Source organism: Coturnix japonica, chromosome 1 (genome assembly GCF_001577835.2).
Source record: "Coturnix japonica isolate 7356 chromosome 1, Coturnix japonica 2.1, whole genome shotgun sequence".
Classification (NCBI taxonomy): domain Eukaryota; kingdom Metazoa; phylum Chordata; class Aves; order Galliformes; family Phasianidae; genus Coturnix; species Coturnix japonica.
The window spans coordinates 122443589-122463681 of NC_029516.1; the positions used below are offsets into that span (position 1 = coordinate 122443589).

General features: G+C 39.1%; 1 protein-coding gene across 1 annotated transcript in view; it reads right to left on the reverse strand.

The window, feature by feature from the left end:
• The window catches only part of ST6GAL2 (ST6 beta-galactoside alpha-2,6-sialyltransferase 2), a 169865-nt gene that overhangs the window by 80834 nt on the left and 68938 nt on the right, over positions 1-20093 (reverse strand). The window contains exon 3 of the mRNA XM_015849787.2: positions 2287-2450. The gene's annotated coding sequence lies outside the window, so the exon portion shown is untranslated. The remainder of the gene's footprint in view (positions 1-2286; positions 2451-20093) is intronic.

Below are 20093 nucleotides of genomic sequence, written 5' to 3' on the forward strand. Positions count from 1 at the left end.
GACTTGATTATTCATAATTCTTGATGTAGACATACATGCATATGAAATGTTTGATAAGGATCTGGAGCCACACTTCTAAAACACTGGCTCGACAGAGAATCACATCTCACACAATTACTAGAGCATTTTTTCTGTCAGAAAATAATTATGCCTACATTAAGAATGGCTTTACTATATATTTCAACCTATTTAAATCCACTTCAGTCTAACCTTCTCACTGCTGGAACCCCTGGCATCCCTTAGCAGGTCTGGCAGCAAAGTTATTGATAACTACACTGGGCCACATGCAGATGCCATATAGGGTACATTTTGCTAATGGATTTCATGCCCTCTCCTTCCAGTACAGCCAAACTTTCTCAGTGCCTCACAAACATCAGCTGAACTCTCCTGCTGACTGTATTAGAGTTTTCTGTCAATTCAGTCCTATCTGCAGTTCTGCATGGGACCTGGCCATTTAAATAGCAACTGGAAGATTTGATCTCATTTCTGGCCTGCCTTTAATCACTGAGAAGGTGACTTCAGAGACCTCCTGCCATTCTCAGCCCTCCTCTGTCCTGAGTTAGGGCTGCATTTGTGCTGGTTCTACTGCAGTGAGCTCAGGGCACAGTTACAGTGTAAATAAATTAGCCATTTCAGAAGTCAGCCACACAATGAGAGGCATTATGCCAGATTCAAATCAAAACAACAGGTCAGGTGAGGTCTGGAAAGATGTGACATTTACACTGTCAGAGAAACCCGTCCTGTAATTTGTTACTGTTTTATTTTTGAGACTGTTAATGCCTACTAAATTGCCATTCATTTTCCCATGCGGCAATTTTGTTTCTTGCAGGAGTGTGGACATAGGTAAACAAGTAATGTGGGAAAGTGGGGAGAGAGGATAAGTGGGAGCACTCTAGAAGGTTTATATGCACAGTGGGTGCTTCTGATATCCTGATACACACACTAATTAGGAATGCACAGGAAGCTAGAGCTCCCTGAAGCTTACAATCAGGCTTTGAAGACAGATTAACAGTTGCCCAATATAATCTTTAGGGTCATTTCCAAGAAAAAACAGTGCTTTAGATGTACAGAGTTTTGTACATCCTTAATGGGACTTTCAAACCTGTCAGAAAAAAATTCATGGTCAATGGATTTTGACAAATCAGATTTTGTCAAATCAGAAGAAAACCAGAGGTAATCTGTACTTGTGCAGTTTCCAAAACTCACTCAGGTTTGACTTAGACAGATACAGATAATGACACTGTCACCAGTAACATTTTGATAAAACTAACATGGTACTTAGATGAAATAAGCTGTCTGATTGCTGACATTATTATCATCCTCTTCTCACTGCATGATGAAACTGTGCAAACAACAGAAGACATACAAGAATATATTGAAGGCTTTACCATACAAATTCTACTGTCCTCAAAATGAAGACCTCAGCGTTGGATCTGGTTCATGGTGCTATGGGATTCTGACACACATTAAACAGCCATAAAGATAACCTCTCCCTGTTCCAACATGCCCCAAAAGAAGCATTTAATTCTCTGTGTGCCCTAGTTTAGTATAGTATAGAAGCTGTTCTTGTGAAACTGTGGGCTCAAAATCAACATTTTCTACCGTGGATAGTTTCTCTATAACAGAAGATTATACTTGACAAGCAAGGAATTTACCAGACACTTGGTGATTAGCACTCAAACACACTTCAGATTTGCACATCAGATCATCCAAATAGCAAATGCTTTGCCCAGTTTTCCTAGTGGTAAGCATCACATGGAAACTCTGACAACTCCAGCCAATGCTTTCAGACAGTAAGTAGGTGAAAGACTGCAAGCCATTAGAATTATGATTGAGTTTCTGAGTGCAATAGAACCATAGAATCACCAAGAAAAGAGAACTCTACCATTTCAAGGTTGCTCTGCCAAAAACAGACCCTGACTTCTGCAACTCCCACCAGTCCTTCTCTGTTTGTGTCCAAATTGATTATATTATGCTTGTTCTTTATAAAAAGTAATTTCTCAAATGATCCTTCTCACTGTCTCAGAACAGTCACTTGCAGACTTTTTTTTTTTTTTTTTTTTTTTTTTAGAACAGAACGACAACTTCATCCAAACCAATTTACCAATTTCAATTTTTTTCTTGGTGCTGTAATGATTAATTTCAGTTAGAAATGATGGGAACATGCCTGTAGCTTTTATGTGCTGAGGGAACCTCCCAGATCTGATGGAACCACCTTCAGGGTCACACCATGTGTTAGTGTAGCTAAGATCCTTCATTAAGGGAACAGAAATGACATAGGATTACCTGAAGGGAGATCTTCAGGTTGTGGATATTAGTGTAGCTCAGACATGTTCAGCATTGCTTGTTGCCTGCAAGGTGTTGGTCTGTGAATCTGCTGAGGCACTGATGAGCTCCTGATTTTCAGTGTTAGGAAATCCAACTGCCCCTGTTGTGAGAGGATTTTCTGTCTGTCAAAAGAAAAGCATGTGAAATACATTTAGTTCCACAAAGTGAGAATATGTGAGCTTAGTAGAGTCAAAGTGTGATACGAGGAGGATACAAATCTACAACACAGAGAGTTCTTTCAGACAATGTTTACATGCAATGAGCACTAATTAAAACCTATAAGTTATTCTTCTCAGATATCCCACATCTGAACTTAAAAAACACCTATCGTGGTGTTCCAGGGGAATCTGTGAGGTTCACATTTGCGATTCATTTCAAGACAGCAGTGAATTACTTGGATTAGTTATAATCCAGGGCTTCTATATCCTGGATATCTTTCAGTCTTTAAAGACAAGTAATGATTGTTTGTCCAGGGGTTATGTGATGTAGATATCAACAACAAGTTGATTCTCTAAAGATGTGATTTCTTGTAGCTTTGGATAGTAGGAATTGGGAATACACTGGCTTTGAGCAGAGCTATGCTGACCTGAATGTTTTTCAAATTTCAGTGGCAAAATTTGAACTTAATTTTATTAAAATGAGTTAATTCTTCAGACTGCAAGAAAATCAGTTTACGAATGTTACCCTTTTCACTATAGACGACATGCAACAATTGCTTTTCACGGGAAACGATTCCTAGACATCTACATTAGAAGAACAATAGTGTAAACAGTGAGTTCAGACACCTCAGGGACCTTAGCACATGATGCATAGAAACACAGGTTGAAAATTCTGTCATTTTAAAAGCTAAACATGTTCACAATCTCTTTCAGTACGTGCAAGCTTTTTTCTTCTAAAACAAAAGTAGCATTTTTTCACCTCTGTAGTTCTGAAGCTTGATTGAATGTATTAAAAAAGATTGGAAGAGAATTTTTTTTGTCTGCTGTGGTTATGAATGGCGAGTTTCACCTCTGGAAGCAGTAAAATGACCAAGTCATAAATCTTGCAAAAGCGGTGCATGGAATAAGCACAGTAATTCAGACTTAACTCTGTGGTTGTAAATAGGTTTCTTTAATACATAATAGGGTCCAAAGTTTCTTAACTCTTGTAATAAATATTGTTTTGATCTCCAAAAAGTGGCAAGGTTCACTCTCAGATGTGTTCACTTAGATTTATAATTTCTTCTAAACTGGTTTGTAAGACCTTAGCCTCAATATTGTTTGTGAGTTCTGCAAGCTAAGTATAAATCTTGTTTGGAGCTTTTGTACAAGACTAATAATTTGCCCTAAAAACTCGTGGCTATATTGAGTCAATCTGATGTCATTACATTCATTTTGTTTTCTCTCAAAGTGTTTAAAATCCTTTCTTGTAACATTCTAGGCAAGTTCAGACCTGCAAGCTGTATAGAGGCATATCACATGAAGTGACAGTAACATTAGTGTCTGAACAAGAAGAAAACAAAAACAAATATGGCCCAGGCTCCAATACCATAATCAGAATGCATCCTTAGAAAAAAATCAGACGTACTGATCAGTGAAGCAATTTGCATGCAGAGCTTAGGTAGTGAGAATGTCTGGGATTTCTTGCCAGCTGTATTGGAGCACTCCTGTGAGATTCTGGCCTTTTCCTTCAACTTGTGCGGTCCTGCCAAGCCCAAGTATGCAAATTAGTTAACCTCCTCTTTCCCTCTCTTTTAGATTTAAAACAAAACTAAGTAATCTTATGTACACTTTTCTTCTTTGCTTCCAAGTTTGATGGAAGTCATGTTTTCAGGTTCCCACTGCCACCTTCTAGAAACATATATGTATACCATTTTACTCCTGAAAAGGGTTAATACTCTCATGCAATCTCTTGGCTCAAGGAGCAGGAGCATTCGGAGGATGCATATCATGAAATCTGCTGCGGGACCAAGAATTAAATAACTGAGATTCTGGTGGGTTTAGCTCTCCTGCTTGCAGTGAGAATGCTCTTCCACTGGTTACACCTGCTTCACATGGATTTACAAAGATTTAGCTAGTGTTTGCAGGTCTCTGAACTGCTCAGGAGAGAGGTATGATATCCATGCTGTGTGCAAAATGATACAGTATTGAGCTTTGAGGTCTGCTCAACCACTGGCCAGACAGCTGATGAGACTTATCCGATTTCTAGAGTCCTTCATCTGCTCTACTTGTGTAAATGGTAGATAGAGTGCCAATAGGTGGCACTTGACAATATTTACTATGCTTCCTGTGCTTTACTGGACCAATAAAAACATGTTGCTGTGCACTGCATATGCTTTCCTCTCTGGAGATTCTTGCATCAGATTTTAGCAAGAAGGGTCTAATTCTGTCCTCATTTACATTGTGCATGTCAGTGTAACCCCAGCTAGCTTCCTGGAGTACTCGTGGTGTGAAGGATGTATCAGCTGTCGTGATGCATGTCTTTCTGCTACATGTAACTGCCTCTGGGCTTCAACACACTTCCCTTAACCTTGCCACAGACCATGTATGTACCAAGCTTTTTGAGTGCTGGCTTGTAATGAAGGCACATTTTCTATCACACTGAATTTTGGAGTTATATTTTTCTAAGATTTAACGGCACACAAAACAAATGTTAAGATGGACCTCCTTGATATTTGCACAGACTTCCACACTTATTTCATGTTACCACACTTTGAAGTAACTGTAAACAATGCTGTGGAAATGCAGAAAGAAAGCTCTTTAGAGGAGGATGGGGAAATTACTGCAGTCGGAGAATCATAGAAAACAGTTACAAGAGACTATGAGAGGTTGTACACTAAGTACACTTTAGCATGGATTTTGGAAGATTACTGCTGTATAATAATATCAAATCATAATAAAATATTTTTTTTGCTTCAGCATTGTATTTAAAAGGAAAGAGTCTGACTAGGTAAAGTTGAACACTTTCTCTTCCAGAACAGTGGACTCTGCCTTTTGTCCCTATCCTCACGTTCTGTGGTGATGTAAAATCTAAGAGTTATTGCACTTCAAGTTGGATTGCTTTTCAGAAATGTAAGAGAGAGCAGAATTAGACCTGGTGTACCACAGATTTTTGTGTAGTGGATTTGTAACGAGAGAAACAATACTGCTTGAAGTAGAAGTGGAAAATAGTCCTCTGGAGTGCTTTTCTACAGCAGCAAGGGACAACTAGAAACATGGTGGAAAGTAATTTTGTATTTTGACCTCTCAAATTCTCTCCTAAGTACTTTCATGTGCTGCAAGAACTGAGCTGTAACCCCTGTACCAATTATTTGTATTCTTTAATCTCTTTCCATTACTCTGCCAAATCTGAGTTTCTTAATCCCTTTCTTTAATGGAAGGGGTAAATCTGTCCTCCACCCATAGAGACACAAGTGATATTAACAAGCTGAAGAAATAACCCGTGAACTCGTTTGCCTTTTAGCAAGGAATAAATTGTAAAAGCGAGAAACTGCCTCCGAGAGTTAAGGGAAAGAAAGAAGATGTGGCATGAGGCCACATGAGTGTGATTTCACACACCTTGATGCAGAGCGTAATTCTGCTGAAGTGACATTGGTGCAGGGACCAGTGCCACCAAGAACATTGCCCTCCAGGATGTCTTGTCTGTCTCAACAGATGTATGTGAGGATAATTTTTGTCTTATCACCACTGCAGATATACTGCTCTTCCTACACTATTTAGTCAGCCTGTAAAGATCTTACATGGCAGCTGGAAAAGAAGTAAACAATAACAACCATTAAAGCATATATACCATTTCTAAGGTGCTTCAGTCTTAACTCTTTTCTGTTTTCTTTCCAAAATGTTCCTTGTGAACTCAGGAGCTGCCATGAGGAGCACACAAGATCATTCATCCTCCTGGGAGTGTGGGGACACTGTCCTGCCTTGCTAAAGAAACCAAAAATTTGACCTTTCACTTTGGCAAATAATCGGTTCAAACTAAATCATGTAGCCAGGATGGGCCCCTCTGTGGTCAGCAGCCTTGTGACTCAATGGCAAGGTTAACTGGTGCCTCAGCACACTTTGTTTAGGAAGACAGGTAAGCGTGAACTGGCCTGTATGAACCAGCAGAACCTTTCTAGTCCTGAAAATGGGAAAGCAAATCATTGTGGGCATGTCTGTACTGTAAACTGCAAAAGGGACTGAGCACATAGTTCTCTCCCATTCTACACTTTTGGGGTCATGGGCTACATGATGCACATTCCTTCTGCTTTATAGAAAACAAGCACAAGGTATTGGCTTCAGTGACAACAGATAGGTTGAAAGAAATAACACCTAGATCTCCTCAGCTGAAAAGAACCTCTCAGGGAAGGAGAAATGGAGTATTTCTTCAAGTAACGTTTTCCAAGCCATAGTACATCAGCCACTTCAGATTGGTCCTTGCTTGGACACAGACAGAACTTGCTTCTGTTAGTGTCAGTTTGGCTGTCAGAGTTACTCCTCATTGTCACCTGAACTGTTGCTGCTGATGGCACATAAGCAAGCCACATGAATGGCTACAAGGTCAGGTTTTTTAAAAGCACTGGCTTGTTTAACATTGCCTTTAGTCTGTATGGTGTCCCCACAAAAACTGCAGCTAGGCATTGTGTCTATGTCTATTTTTTCTCTTCAGCAGTGATAGGATAAATCACAAGAGCATTTTGCTGTCGATAAAGCAGAATCTGCTCAGAGAATAATCTTCCAGTGCCAATACACCAGAATATTGAAATAGAGATTGTAGCAGGTATATAGATTTTGACAGATAAATGAATTATAATAGACAGTTCTACATCCTTCTCCCCTAAATTAGTTCTGGTAATGCTATATTTAAATCAATAAAAATATATTAGGTAAAACAGAAAAAGAAATTACATCAACTGTGCTTGTAACTGATTCCTGAATCTTCCAAATTGCTTTTCTGAAATAAATGGAGAAAGTTTTCTCAGCTCTCAGAAGGGTGAAATTTTTCTCTTTCATATGAAAAAGTAACTTTTGTCTAAGAAAAATAAATAAATCAGCTGAACAATGCGATAGGAAGTTCCTTCTTCAGGGCCTTTTTGTTCCAACTGTATCCATGTAAATACTGTTGCAATAGACATATTCCTGTTTCAAATACGTTGTCCTCAACAATGACACTCCCTTTCCCTCCATTTCTATCACCGGTGACCTGTTTTTACCCTCCAAGCCCTTCAGTGCTTGGTAGTGCCTGGCCTGTAGCAACCTCTATCTTTCCTGTTTGTAACAATTACATCTCCACTGACCTCTACATATGGTTTAGGAGCTGTGTGCACAATAGTAGTTCTAGGATTGAGTATCAGAATTCACCAGGCTAACAAGACTTTAAGTGTTTAATGTTTTATTAATGAACAGGTGTTTCCATTTTTATAGGATCTTTTCAACGTGGTTGGGCATGTGTGCTATTTTCCTAGTAATCTTCAAGGAGGTGTGAATTTACTGATGGATATTTACCAGTGGCGGGGATTGAGACGGGACAAAAGCTAATCAGTTATTGCTCTTCATAGAATCACAGAATCATAGAATGTCTTGGGTTGGAAGGGATCCCAAGGATCAACAAGTTCCATCCCCCCTGCCACGTGTAAGGCCACCAACCTCCATATCTAATACTATACCGGGCTGCCCAGGGCAGCATCCTACCTGACCCTGAACACCTCTTCCTTTAGCATCAGTTGTTTCAGGGCAGGTGATATGGCCATAAAGTCACAAGGCTATGAAATCCTTTTATTTAGGTTGGGAATGAAGCCAAGTTTGTCCCTGCTGAAAGGAAAGACACACATTGCAGTGGTCCATATACTCAGCACTGGAAATGTTTTCATCAGCAAGTATTAGAGTCCTGGAGGATGTATGGACTGGGAAAGTACTGACACACTTTTGTTGCCAAGTTTGTGTCCTAAGTTCATGTCCCATAACCAGGCTGTGTTATAACACAGATCTGCTTTCCATGGCAAGGTCTTGAGGTTGTGCAGAAATTTTGCAAATCCACTGGCAAAGCTCCAGGCAGAGAACAAAAGAGGCAGATAATATTAATTAGAAAATCAATTCAGCCTGTATTCATTCTGGGCCATGCAAATTAGAAGTTTGCTTCTGTTCTGAGACTTCGGAATTAAAAGCTCAATGATCTCAGGCCCAGGTTGCTCTGAAGATACCATATTTAGCCATATCAACCCCAATCTTTTTGCATGTCTCAGTCCCCAAGCACTAATTTGGAGTGATCTGGCCTGACTTACCTTTCCCTCTCTGAAGCAATCTGATATTTTTGAAAATCTATGATTCTGGTTTCCAATTCTGTGCTACCCCAATATGAAATTGGATGTACCTCTGCCAATGCTTTCAAGTAGAGTGAAATTCACTTTGCTGATCAGTGTTGAAATCTTGTGGTGAGAAGATAACCCCATTCAGAGAGTGTAACAGCTCAGTTTCGTACTCTTGAGAGGAACCAGTAGAAGAGAGATCTTAGATATCTTCTCATCTGATTTGCCTTCCCAGATCATTTCAGTTGCTAAAACTGCTGGAAGGAAAGAAGTGGGGGGGCTGAGGAGCAAGGCAGAGTTCTGCCTGTCCTCATATTGCTTTGCTGTTCCAGAAGGGCTTTTCTGACAAAATATGAGAAGATAAAAAAAAAAAAAAATCACAACTCAGTATCTCACAACTTTTACTATGTTACTATAAGAATATCCTGATTTTTTATTTTATTTTATTTTAATTTTTTTTTTTTTTTTGGTGATTGTATCAGCATGATGCCATTCATTTCTCTTAGTGCCACTCTATGAGATTTGTCCATTTAATTTAGGAATCATACATAGATGCCTAAAACAGATAAATAACATTTGGTTTCAGGTAAAAAAGTCATCTGATGGAGTTGCTTCAGTTAGCTGCATTTTCAGCTGAGAGATTAAGGGTCTTTGAGGCCCTCTAGAAAAAGACCTTACCTGGACACATACATTTAGATAGAACTGATTCTACGTGTCCAATTTTCATTTCTGAAATACAGAAAGAAAGATCTCAGATGGAATTTGTAGGCTGTTGTTAAACTAGATTTTTGTGTGTTTTCCTTTCTTTCTTTTTTTTTTTCTTTTTTTTTTTTTTTCTTTCTCTGTCATAGATTCATCTAATTCCCCAGTTTTCCCACAGTTTGACGCAACATACATTGTTTCTTGGCCTGTCTCGTGCCCATTCTGTCTCCCTCTCTTGCTTCTCTTTATTCATCAGCCACTTTTCCCCATCTCTTTCCCCTTTGGAGACCACCTTGGGCAGTGTTTGTCCAGAACCTTGCTGTACATTGCATCCTACTCACTCTGACAGCTCTCAGCTGCTACTCTGGAACAGTGCAGTTGTTTCTCTTATGAATATTTGTGACTTTGTTTGTCCCTTGATTTGAATAGCTTATTTTTAGGTCAGGTCCATCATAGCTTGTGTCATGCCAGGCATACAGTGTGTGGGAGTGCAACATTATTAAGGGAATACTTCTGATAGACTGCAGGAAGAAGACAGTTGCTCTAAAATCTAAAAATGGAAAAGAAAAAAATAAAAGTGTGTTTTTAATATCTTAAGAGTGGACTCATTAGACAATCTGATTACCATTTATTATAGATAAAATATAATTCAGTCTGCAGCTTTCAAACAATATGTGGTTATCTGAGCTTGTCTTTTCTCTGTCTCATAGCATCCAACATTATTTCACACATCCAGTGCAAGACAAGATCACAAGATCTTCCCTGACAGAGATATCTGCCTATGGTGAGGTTAGGGGAAGTAGGTCTCCATAAGTGGTACCTGTGCATATGAATTTTTGGACAGATCTTGTCCTAAGATTACAAATAAAGATTAGTTATTCCTAGCTTGAGTATTACACCTTTTTAATGACATAAATTTACTGACATAAATTGTCATGTTTTCTGAACTGCTTTGAAGTCAGTGGGTCACAATCAGTAATTAAAACAATAACACTGTAAGCAACAGTCAGAACTAAACCCTCAAAAGAATTTCTACCACGCATCTGATAGCTACTTACTGGAACATAACAGTCTTACTTTATACAACTTAAGCCATTTGTTTGCAAAGCTCCTGGACACTTCCTAGAATTAAGTCTCAACAATTTTAAAATAGAATCGTGTTAATTTATCATCTTTGTCATAACACAAAATTGCAACTACTTGGAAATTATGGTTTAGCATATACTAATCTGGGATGACTTCTCATTTAAAAAAGCAATTGCAGAGTTTCTGATTTATATACATTATAACACTTTCTCCTTTTGTTTTACTTATTTATTTTGTCAAAATAATTACTCTTCTTGTATTAGTAAAATACTGAAAGAACAGTGGATATTGTCAAACAAAAAAATGATATGTTATAAAACTAGAGAAGTGTGGGAAAAATGGAATACCGGTGAGAAAATGCTTTTGCATACTGGCTCTACTGTTAATGCAATCTGGAGTAGTTCTTAGGACTTTGTAGATTTCTGGAGAATGTGATTTCAGCTGACAATTTGGGCACGCAGTTTTTCTCCAAGATTTTTATGTTAGAAATGAAGAAAAAATGAAAAATAAAAACCCATGAACTTAACTCTGAGATTCTGGTTAATCCAAAGGTAGATTTTGCCCCCTTTCCCCAGAAGCTATGAAACCGGACAATAGAAAAATAGAGTACTACATTTTTATTCTGCTCAACCAATATTTTTATTAATTTACATGTAGGGAGAAAACACCTCTAAACAAATGAACCTTAAAGCTGTGAAAACAATGGGACTATACTTATCCCTGAAGGGTGAGAATAGGCTAAGCTCGTTTTCTAGCAGGAAAAAAAATATATATATATCAGCCAACAAGACATAGGTGCAGGTAAATTTATCTCACTGATGAAGCACAGGTATAGTAACTATAGCTGCTTGAGACTGAAAAGTTACCATCCTAAAGTAATTTCAGAGAAGATGAAGCTCAGCCAAGTTGGCAGTTCTCTGTGCTATCTGGTTTGAAGAAATTTTAACACAACACTTTTCTCATCTATCACAAAAGAAGGACAGTAGGCAGCATGGCTCCATGTGAAGGAACAGGGAAATATCCTTGTAGAATCTTGGATATACATCCACAAGTAGTTGAAACACAAATGGTGTCTTCAACTGACTCTCATGATCCTGACACAGAGGAATGATGAGAAAGTACTCAGAAAACAAACAAACAAACAAAAAACAAGAAACAAAAACCAAAAACCAAACCAACCAACCAACCAACCAACAACAACAAAAACACAAAAGAACACCCCAAAGTATAAAGCTCTGGTATAGTTTCATTTTGGTCCCTGACACAGATCAAGATCAAGCTCAGTGGTGTCTTCCATTGCGAGCACAGAACAATGTAAGTTTGGAGTAATCACTTTGGTCACACACCAGGTGGGTCTAGGGTAAAAAAAAACAAGCTGCATCAGTCACATATACAAAAAAAAAAAAAAAAAAAAAAAGTGTAAGCAGAGCATGTGTTGTATTTGTTCACATGTTTGACTACAATGGGACGCTTGATATTTTTGTTGGATGCTGAAGGACTCACAGGTGACAGTGATTCTCACAAATTCAAGCCCAAAGGATCCCCAGGATCCCCAACCTAGAGATCATCCAATGGCTAATTTTGTGACAAAACCCTTTGGGAGTTCTCACACTTACAAGAAGAATGCCTCAGCAATGAGAATAGTAATGGAGATAAAGGCAATGGCTGCTCCAGATAGATCGGCGTAACCTTTTATGTACCTAAGATAAAGATGTGAGACATCTATGAATAATCTTGGTATCAGATGTCATAGCTTATAATGTGCTGTGCAGTGCAAGGTATAAGAAGACAACAAAACAAACTGATGAACAACACATCACCTTGCAGGCACCTTCTGTTCTGGCCACTGCATCCAATTCTGCATAGTGATCCCTCAGTATATGTGATCGGTCTGAGAAAGGGACAGGGCTGAACAAGAGGCAAAACATCTGAATTTATACATTTGTTGAATTAAAGGCATAATAGTGGATTTCATCCCAGATAGAGGAGAACTGCTCTGCATAGGTCTGCATGCCACGTGAGCTGGAATAGCCAAGGCTAGTCTGGTGCTGGGTCCAACTCAAGCAAATAGAAGACTCTCATTTCACTGGAAGACCCTCTTTGTGCCTCTTAATTTACAGCTGTGTGGAGCTCTTCCAAAGGCACTGCATTCTGCAGATCAGGCAGTCCTTAGATTACAACCATTTTGGAGCACTTTCCAGGGCAGTCAGACAATGCCTAGCACTATTTTCGAGGGACCGCAATTTTTGAGGGGTCATTGTCAGACTTGCAGTATGCAGCGTTATCAACCCTTGGGAGATGTCTAGGAGAGAACAAATGCAAAAAGGATATTTTACCCTTGGCATCACATTCAGTAGCCTTTTTTTGTCTTGATTCTTTTTCTTCTGTTCTTAGCTGAAAATGGGGATAGGAAGAATGCATGTGCTTGAATGAGAAATAATTAGTTTATATGACTTTAAAAGAGGTCTTTTTTTTCCCCCCCTTTGCTTAAAATTTTTTAGTTTGTTTTTCACAGTGTCTGCCTGATATCTGCAGTTTCAGGAGAAGCTGTTCAAGTTTGGAGAATTTGTTTGCGCAGCAGTACTATGTATCTTCATAAAGCCAGCAATGTAGCTGCAACTCAAAGCTCATTTTTCTTCCTTACTTTGAAATATCTAGTTAGAAAGGAAATCACTCAGGAAGGAGTGCAACAAAGAGATTAATTATAGCGAAGCACTTACAGTGCAATGGTAAGAATTGTGCTGGCCCTGCTGGATATTGATATGATTGGGAAGACGAACGATCAGGAGCCTCATAGCATTTCTTTGAGATCAGAGGAAGTGCTGTTCAAAGATGGACCTTGACTGTACAGAGATCCTCTGTATGGTTCTTCCCCAAACCTCATTGAATCAAACCTCACTGAACCAAATGATCTCATAATGCCAGAGTGTACAAATACATCTGAGTGGGATTTAAAAAGACACTTAGCTAGACTGTAGCCAACTATCCAGATCAGATCCACAAGGATAATACAAAGGCACTGAAAAGAACATCTGTAAATGGCAACAGAGTGGCATCAATTTCTAGCTGTTAATTATCTGTGTCTGTGATGGTAGAAGGAGGGGAAAGGAATGTGGGACAGTGAGGAGGCCGTGCTGTAGCAATCTGTGAGAGCCTGAATAAAGAGCTCTGCTTAAAGACAGGTTAGGTCCCCTTTGATACTAGATCAATACAATCTTCTTTAAAAATAAACACATTTTTAATATCTACTTGAAAGCTGAACAGAAACTGATAGAATGAGTTGAATTCACGAGACACAAAAAGAAATTAAAAATAGATGGATCTTTCTGTGTTTCTTCTGTTTGTGCATTGGTTTGAATTCTACATTTCCAAATTTCTGATAGTCAAACCACCTAAAAATCAGATGATATGTTTTTTGCAGGCCTGGACATTTGGAATTGCAGAGAATAAGTGGGCCACTGAAATGCCAGCAAGTGTGTGAACAGTTTCACACACAGTTGCAAGGAGATTAGGCAGCCTTTATCCACACCACCAAAATATCAAAACATTTCTTTTAGATCTACTATACAGGCACAACAGCCAAAGAATCTGAATTATGCTGTCCTCCAGCCTCTTCTGTTATGCTCATTTCAGCTCTTCGTACAAAGGAGATGGATCCGAGTTCACACTTGTGACAAGCTCTGCTGAAACTGCAGAAACAAAGGTATTTGCTGGAATGTAATTCCCCAGACAATAAGTAGCAGTCCCTATCTCCGAGGGCATGTACCATACCAAATGCTAATACATCATCATGTAAGCAACTAGACACTGTCAACAGCTGTTGAGATAATACAGTGTTTGATTTTATTTCTCTGATAGCAATTTGGTTGCCTGAAGTAGCTCATTTTTGCCAAAGGTAGACCATAGTGTTCAAATGGGAGAAGCTGATCATTAATGGTAATTTGCTTTGATCTTTATGAGTGTGGAATTAGAGTGGGAAGTGTGTGCACTTTAATTGCCTTTCAGCATCGCCAAGGCAGACTAATATTGACTAATATTGATTAAGTGGGATGAAATCCTCTTCTGATTTTTTTCTCCTAAGGAGAAAGCAAATTGGTTCATTCATTAGATAACACACAGAAAAGAGGCCTGTTCCCAGACCACCTACTGCTCTGACATAGATAGCTCCACCTCATTTAAAATCCTTATTTATTTTTGTCTCCTCTAGGTGAAGCTGCTTCCCAAAAGAAAAACACAGATGTGTAGGATTTTAGAACGCTTTGTGCCTTTATAAAACAAGCAGGAGATATTGGGCTGTTCATCACAATTGATCGTTCGGTGCAATTATGTAGACTATATAATCCCTTTCTCATGGTAGAAGAATGGCACAGGGTCATTTGCAATGTTTGCACTGTGGACTCAGGGAAAAGAAGTTACTAGCTTGCTAATTATCAAATGCTACTTCAGGCTCATTGGCTTGAAATTAAGCATTGTTAAAGTCAATTTAAACAAACTTTCAAACTACACTGTTTCAGCTTTTTTTGTTCCTAAGTGGTAAGCCCTTGAAAGCCTCCAAAGTCTTCACCTTTAGTACACTGAAATTCAGCCTTCTAAACCAAAAGGTTATTCTCTGAGTAAGTCCAGTTTGTTGATCATGTTGACCAGTTTGACTTATTGATGATTCTCATATGGGAGGCCAAAAGAGTTAGAAGGCATCTAATGATTACAAAATAATATTTATGCAGCCTTCTAGTTCATCAGTGAGTGGCTCAGCTAAAAGCTGACTGATATATACAGCAGCAACTTGTATACATCAGCATTTCCAAGAGAAGATTGTATAGCAATTCCACAATAACTTTCCCAAAGCAATCATACTAACGCTACTAGGAGTAATACCAAGATACTCTCTATTTTCTGTCCCTGAATGTGGTGGTTTGATTCCAGGATATCTTTTTCAACAAGAGCTGCTCTGAAAGTAATGCCTCCAGTTTTATTCTGTCAACTCACAATGTCAGAGGTGGATGTTGGTGGAATGGCAGTAGGGGTTGAACCCTCCCACCAGTATTCCATTACATGTTGTTGCTGGTTGTTTCTGGTTGTTGCTGAGGGACAGATGGAAGCAGAGGGGCACTCTGACAAAGTGACATCTGGGATGGAAATATGTATGAACCAGGAGTGTGTCACTGAATTCCTCCATGCAGAAAAAAATGGCACTCAATGACATTCATTGATGTATGCTCATTGTTTATAGAGACCAAACAGTGGATGTGAGCACAGTGAGACAATGGGTGGTGTGTTTCAGCATCAGTCACAGTGACATGAAAGACAAGATATATTTTGGATGGCCATGAAGATTTTTATGAGTGTGGTATGTAGTCTCTTGTTCATCATTGGCAAAATTCATAGCTAATGGTGATGACTATGTTGAAATATAGAATTTTGTAGCTGAGAATTTGTTCTATCAAATAGTGTTATTATACTTTTTGTAGCTGTTGTGCTTTCCATGGAAAAAAATAAAAGACATTACTTTTGGAGCAGCTTAGGGAAAAAAAAAATAAAGTTATTTATTTCATAATTAAATGTCCAATTATTCTGGGAAGTCAATGCTATGCAATATCTGTTCATTGACAGTCCTTCTCATTTCTATTTTACCAAGGAGATTGCAGCTCAGGAGGGAAGGTTTCCAGATCACCATTTCATTTTATGTGGACTTTACTTTCTATTCCTTACAACCTGAAAAATTATGCAAGTAGTTCTATTTCAAAACTGTTAACAGAAAGTTGGAGGTTACAAGTCACTCTGAAAAAGTAAGAATGTCTTTAGTTGGTGAAGTGCAAGGATCTTCAGGGTACAAAACACTCACAAAATCCATATTCCAATGGAGCCTGCTGCTGCTTTCTTTTTAATTCCAGGAGGATCAAGATTGCCTGACTTTTCAACATTGATATTCAATACTCATGATAACATTTTCGGAGTGCCACCACTGTTCGAAGGATGAACAATAGATAGAAGTTTGTTTACTCTTGTGTATGAGTACAGGTGGTTTTGTAGTATTATCTTTTGCTTTTGCTTTTTCCTAGCAAATGTGCCTTGTGATATACACTATGAGAAAGCATGTATTAGTATCTGTTTAGAATGCCACACTTGAGAGATGCAAGAACACAGAACTATTGGCAGATTATATGATGCTGTGGTATCATAGAATCTTTCCATCTTCACTTTTGTCTCTCTGTCTTATCATAATGTCCAGAGCTTTCTTGGTGTAAAGATTGTAATTCTCAGTAAGAGTAATGGAAAAGACAGTGATCTGGGAAAAAGAAAACACAAAGATAAGGAAAACCCTCCATAGGAAGATTGTGTTAGAAAGTTAGGAAGATTAGTTGTTATCAATAAAATAATTATACTTTCTCTACTTATAATATGACCAAAACCAAGCTAACTTGAAAGTGAAGAATGATTACAAATAGAAAATGGGATTTTTGGAACTGTTCCCTATGGTCAGAGTGACATCCATGTCTTTGTAAGTGATTACTGATTTTGTGTACCCAGCATGAGTTCCTTTTTTCTTGTTTGTTTTGGGGGGTGAATGTCAAATATACCGGCAGAAAAAAAACTGAGAATGACAAAATATTGCACCCAAAATTCTTCTTTGTATCTGAAAACAGTGATCTGAACAAGTAGTCTGCAGCTTAGCCTTTTTGGTTTTGACTCCGAGTTTCTCCTACCAAAATGTGTGTGATATCATCATGAATTCACCTGAAATTTCTCCAAATATATTGCTGGGTATTTCCATGCCTGTGAATTGACATTTGGCTGGATATTTGATTGGCCTGAGAACTGATCAGAGGATTGATAATTATTCTTCACTGATTCATGACAATGTTTATGTTAGTTAGAGCTTTATTTATTTATTTAATTGAATAAACCCTGGCACAGTAAATCCTACCCCCACTCCCTGCTAGCACCAACAACTTGCTTTTAGCCATGGCATTCCTTCTCTTTCTGCTCTGCAGGTGTAGAAACGCAAGCAGGGATGGGTGGGAGACAAACCTGATAAAGGAGACTGGCAGTCCTATAGGTGGGATTAAGCATGGAATTAATCATAGGTGGAATTAAGACCAAACTATAGCCCAGAATCTCTACTTACCATCTTGACACCTCAGCTACATATCTCCTAAGGTTTATCAAACATGTGAATTTCTTCCAGATTTTAAATCACCAATCAGTGAGACTCTAAGCAAAGTATGCTTATGGATGTTGGGACTATCTGAACTGACAAGTTATTCCTATAGGTTAATAGCAAGGTCTAGAATCATAGAATGGTCTACCAGTAAGAAGATCAAACTGTTTGCTGGGACCTGCTCCAAAGCCTTTGTCTTTGCTGTACACTGCCCAGGTGCCACAGAGGTGGCAGCAGCTTTCCCAGGCAAGCAGCTCAGTGTGTTCAGTGCTGCATTGGCTGGTGCCCAGCACATATTCTTGCCCAGCTGAGCAGCGCTATGCTTCCCCAGCACAATATGGACTGCCAGTACCTTGTGGAATGAACTATTCAAGACCTGGCCATAGAGACCAAGGAACAACAGAATTGCCAAGAAGGACAGGGATCTCTGGGTCCCTCTGGCACAACCGTTCTACAGTTGGGACACTCAGATAAGGTACCAAGACCCATATCCAGCTGGATTCTGGAGATCTCCAAGATGCCTATTTTAAGATGCTCAAACTCCCTATAGATGGAACCAGCAGAAAGACAACTATCTGGCCCTGATTTACACACTGATGTTGGATGAGCTGAATAACCAGAAGACAATTCTTGCCATTGAGTAAATGAATGAGGAGTGTATAGGTCACAGTTAGCCAACTAAGTTCAAGATTTGACAGCAGCACTGAAAAATGCTGGCATTACCCATGTTATACACATGAAGTCCCACATGGGACTGTGGCACAGAGAGGATCCTGCCTCTCTTCATTCCCCATCTGTCGTCCTTCCACAAATGCTATAATTTGTCTCCTTGCAACATCCCTGCAATTTCTCAGCATTCCTTTTTGACACAACTCTTTGTGTTTCTTCCTGTGTTTTTGTTGCTGTTGTTTATCCTCACTCTGAAATTCTCCTTCTTTCCAGTAGCTCAGAGTGAGAACAACTTCTAGTCGTTCTAGTTAAAAGGAAATTGAGTTTAAAAATGAAGAGTTTTTCCACACACATCTTAAATATTAAAGGTCTCCAAGGAACTCTGGATGCAGAAAGTGTCAAATAAGAAGAATGCTTTCAAAGGAACAAAACACAGGCTTTTTAAGACTTTGGTTAAGCACTTAGCAGGAAAGAAAAGTAGTCTTCTCTGTTCCGTAAGATCACAGCCTTCCTGTGATGCACTGCAAAGGAAGGGCCTGGCCCAAGGTGTGTTGCTGTGGTGTAAGCAATGAAGATGGAAAGGAGTGATCCTTCTAACAGCCTGTCCCAATGCAATTAGCTGCATCCACCTCTGGCTTTCTACTAACATATTGCAAGAGAAGCGCTTCAGTGCCTGCGAGTGAAATGCTTATATGTTTCAGAAAGGACATCTAGTGCCTGTTGCCAGCAAAAATAATAAAGATGACAGGCTTTCCCATATGAAGACACACTCCTGTCATGTTTTTATAATTACTACTTTATTTAAAAAGGAAAGAAAGAAAGCATCTTCCTCCCACTCATTGTTGCTGCAGGATCAGATGATCTTATTAAAAATCACATTACTCCTTTGGGCTGTTTTCCCCAACTCTTCTAGCAGGAAACCTACATAGATCTCTGAATTTTGAAAAACAAAATGCGGCAGTAAAATGAAAACATCTCTTGTTTTCCTCATTAAAAAAACCCAACTGGGCACCTGCACTGTCAGTCCTCGCTGAGTTGAGGAGGAGCAGGAAAGCAGCCAGATGGGCTGAGTCCGTGAGATGGCAGTCAGCTGGTGACATACCCCAATGTCACTGCATCTAATTTTCCCATAGTGATATTTCCTTGAAGGTTTCCTGAAGAAGAAGCACTATGGTCCTGCCTTTGCCCCACGCACTCATTGCCAGTTGTCAGAGGCAGCCTATGTTTCCTTTTCACAGAATCAGAATGGCTTGGGTTGGAAGGGACCTCAAAGATCATGTCAATTGCTAGATCAAGCACTAGATCAGGTTGTCCTGGGTCCTGTCTAGTCTAGCCTTAAACACTTCCAAGGATGGGGCAATCACATCCCCTTCGGGCAGCCTGTGCCAGTGCCTCGCCACCCTTTCGGTGACACAATTCCCCTTAATATCTAATCTAAACTTCCCCTCTTTTTTTTTTTTTTTAAAACCATTTTACTTCTGCTTCTTCTAATGCAGACTAAAAGCAGCTGGACCGGAGGAGGCATTTCCATCGCTTCAGGAAGTTTAGGTCTGACTCTGCACAGGTGGGGACAGAATCCCCTGCTGTGGCTTCAATTACTGTTATTGTTATGAAACACTAGTTATTTAGCTTACTCTTCTGTCTGAGCTCTGCTGGGGTGGCAGAGGTCTGCCATTCGGCTTTGATTTCTATGATCAGCAGAAGCCCAACCACATGACCCAGCTATTGCAAATCTTGTTGCCATTATTTATTTATTTATTTTGTTTAGCCTTAGGATGGAGATATTTAAGAATAACCAAACATTCCCTAATAAGAGAAGCTATTCCTGCAGAAGGGAGAACTTCTTTCTTCTTAGGAAAAAAAGGACAATATTGCTGGTAAACAAAC